Source organism: Zea mays, chromosome 7 (genome assembly GCF_902167145.1).
Source record: "Zea mays cultivar B73 chromosome 7, Zm-B73-REFERENCE-NAM-5.0, whole genome shotgun sequence".
Lineage (NCBI taxonomy): Eukaryota > Viridiplantae > Streptophyta > Magnoliopsida > Poales > Poaceae > Zea > Zea mays.
Genome location: NC_050102.1, coordinates 79,114,878 through 79,117,932, shown reverse-complemented (window position 1 = coordinate 79,117,932; position 3,055 = coordinate 79,114,878). Strand labels below are relative to the sequence as shown.

General features: G+C 47.9%; 1 long non-coding RNA gene across 1 annotated transcript; it reads left to right on the top strand.

The window, feature by feature from the left end:
- The first annotated feature begins 389 nt into the window (after nucleotides 1-389).
- LOC103632488 (uncharacterized) lies at nucleotides 390-1,538 on the top strand. Its single transcript, XR_002263837.1, has 5 exons — nucleotides 390-431; nucleotides 497-691; nucleotides 770-883; nucleotides 965-1,379; nucleotides 1,450-1,538. It is a non-coding gene; the product is annotated as an uncharacterized lncRNA (long non-coding RNA).
- Nucleotides 1,539-3,055: the final 1,517 nt, after the last annotated feature.

Sequence of the window (3,055 nt, the reverse complement as noted above, 5' to 3'; positions counted from 1 at the left end):
ACAGGTTAATCAAGTCTTAGGTAACCTATGTCATCTACATAATCCTGGAATTGTGACCGACTCAAAAGGTGTGGTGGTTCCTTGCACTAGTTGGTCGCACTTCGCACTAGCTCCACATGCTACATATGGAACAGCTCAGGGCGTCGTCAAGCACGACTTTTGGGTAAGAGTATTGTTTGAAACTAACATTTTATTATTTGTTTCATACTAACTTTATTTTCGATGTTGGATAGAGACGCTATTGTGTGGAACCTGAGGCTCAGGAGCATGCAGACCGAGTATTAGAGAAAAATGCGAAGAAGGTGTGCAAGGATGCATTTTCCAATCCTCGTCTACAGGTTGTGAACGCGTACATGAAGCACCAAGGGCATTCTATCAACAACTTTTGACAATATTCAGATGTCTACTTGACTGTGGACCAATACATGGAGGTAAAAATCTAATTCAGCAACTCATTCAAATGTGAATGTAATTTTGTGCTAACGCTTCGTTGCAGGTAACTCTTCCATGGATGGAACACCGGCCACATGATTACAAGGTTTTGTGTGAGATATGAGCTTCACCAGAGTGGATTAAGAAGTCCAACAGGAATCGGCATAGGCAGCGCCATCAGCCGGACTGGGACGATGATGAGGTCGTAGTCAACCATATCTATGGGGCTGATGGACACATTCGGTTGGAGAAGCGAATGGTGAGTATGTAGTATTATATTTTACTCAGAAATGGAATCGATTTAAACTCATATATTCTTAAACTCATATATTCGCAGGAGGCTCAAAGTGGAGTTGTCCTGAGCCAAATCAATGTTTATAGGCGAGGGCATAGAGCGAAAAACAGTGAAATCTCCGATGAGCTATGTAGTCAAGCGGCCATTGAGCGTATGGTTAGTTGTTGTTAGGATTAATGTTTTCTTGCCATACAGCTATACATTACATGTGTGCTGAGCCTTCATATTGTATTGCAGGAGACTTACGGGCAGGTGATGGTTAGGAAGTATGGATAAGAGTATGATTGGCGAGGAGCGCGTACCATCGATGCTGAAGTTGTGCATTCTATTGGAGGAAAAGCCCATGGACGATATTAACTTGTGATTTTTTTTCAATAATATTGAAAGTATGACCGAATAGCTAATTTTCTTGTTTTTCAAGATATTCTATGTTTACCAGTGTGATTGATTCAACAGAGTTGCAGTCTCATGGCGGCTCTTCGTCGTAGGCAGGTTGTGGTAGCAGCCGTAGTCGGCACTCGAGCATGGATGACGCTATGAGGGAGCAGCAAGAAAGGTTTCGTGAAGAGCTGCGACAACAACAATGACATTCCCCCAACAACAATCAGAGTACATGGCTGCTTAGAACGAACAAGTGCAACAAGCAATGAACGTGAGTGTCTTATTTATTCTCAACACGGTTGTATATTTGTCCTATAACTAATATATTGTATTTGCAACAGTTTTGATTTCCAGAGCAAGCACAACAACAACCATTCGTTTTCCCCTCAAACGAGTGGGCTCGGCTCGACTCGGTGGACAAGCGAGCTCGAAAATGAGGCTCGGCTCGGCTCACGAGCCACTCCAAGCCGAGTCGAGCCACCCCAAGCTCGAGTCGATTCGTGAGCCTCGGGCTTTTTCCCATCCCTAGCTTCCTTCATAGCGATTTGGTGGTACCCATAGCAAGCATCCAGGAAGGAGAGCAGCTTGCACCCTGTGCTGGAGTCTACGACTAGGTCGATCCTCGACAGTGGAAAAGGATCCTTTGGGCAGGCTTTGTTAAGACTAGTATAGTCAACGCATATCCTCCAACTCCCATTCTCCTTCTTGAAAAGGACGGACCATCGGCGAAGAGGGCACAAAGCTCTTGGCGGCTTCTTCGTTGAAACATCGGAGTTGTTGGGCGATTGGCCTAGCCATCTGAAAGTCGCCTAGAGGGGGGGTGAATAGGGCGAAACTAAAATTCTCAAAAATAATCACAACTACAAGTCGGGTTAGCGTTAGAAATATAATTGAGTCCGCGAGAGAGGGTGCAAAACAAATCGCAAGCAAATAAGAGGTGTGACACGCAGATTTGTTTTACTGAGGTTCGGTTCTCGCAAACCTACTCCCCATTGAGGTGGTCACAAAGACCGGGTCTCTTTCAACCCTTTCCCTCTCTCAAACGGTCCCTCGGACCGAGTGAGCTTTTCTTCTCAATCACTTGGAACACAAAGTTCCCACAAGGACCACCACAAGATTGGTGTCTCTTGCCTCAATTACAAGTGAGTTTGATCGCAATGAAGAATCAAAGAAAGAAGAAAGCAATCCAAGCGCAAGAGCTCGAAAGAACACAAGCAAATCTCTCTCTCTAATCACTAGGGCATTGTGTGGAGTTTGGAGAGGATTTGATCACTTGGGTGTGTCTAGAATTAAATGCTAGAGCTCTTGTAAGTAGTTGAAGTGGGAAAACTTGGATGACTTGAATGTGGGGTGGTTGGGGGTATTTATAGCCCCGACCACCAAACTAGTCGTTTGGTGGTGGCTGACTGTCGTATGGTGCACCGGACAGTCCGGTGCACACCGGACATGTCCGGTGCGCCAGCCACGTCACCAGGCCGTTGGGATTCGACCGTTGGAGCTTCTGACTTCTGGGCGCGCCTGGCTGTCCGGTGTACACCGGACAAGAACTGTAGATTGTCCGGTGCACCGTCTCGCGCGTGCCTGACTTCTGCGTGCTTCTGGCGCGCATTAAATGCGCCTGCAGGTGACCATTGGCGCGAAGTAGCCGTTGCTCCGCTGGCTCACCGGACAGTTCGGTGTACACCGGACAGTCCGGTGAATTATAGCGGAGCAAATTCCCGAGGCTGGCGAGTTCCAGAGCCGCTCTTCCCTGGGGCACCGGACAGTCCGGTGTACACCGGACAGTCCGGTGAATTATAGCGGAGCGCCTCTGGATTTTCCCGAAGGTGATGAGTTCGGCATGAAGACCCCTGGTGCACCCGACACTGTCCGGTGGCACACCGGACAGTCCGGTGCGCCAGACCAGAGGTGCCTTCGGTTATCCCTTGCTCTCTTTGTTGAACCCCA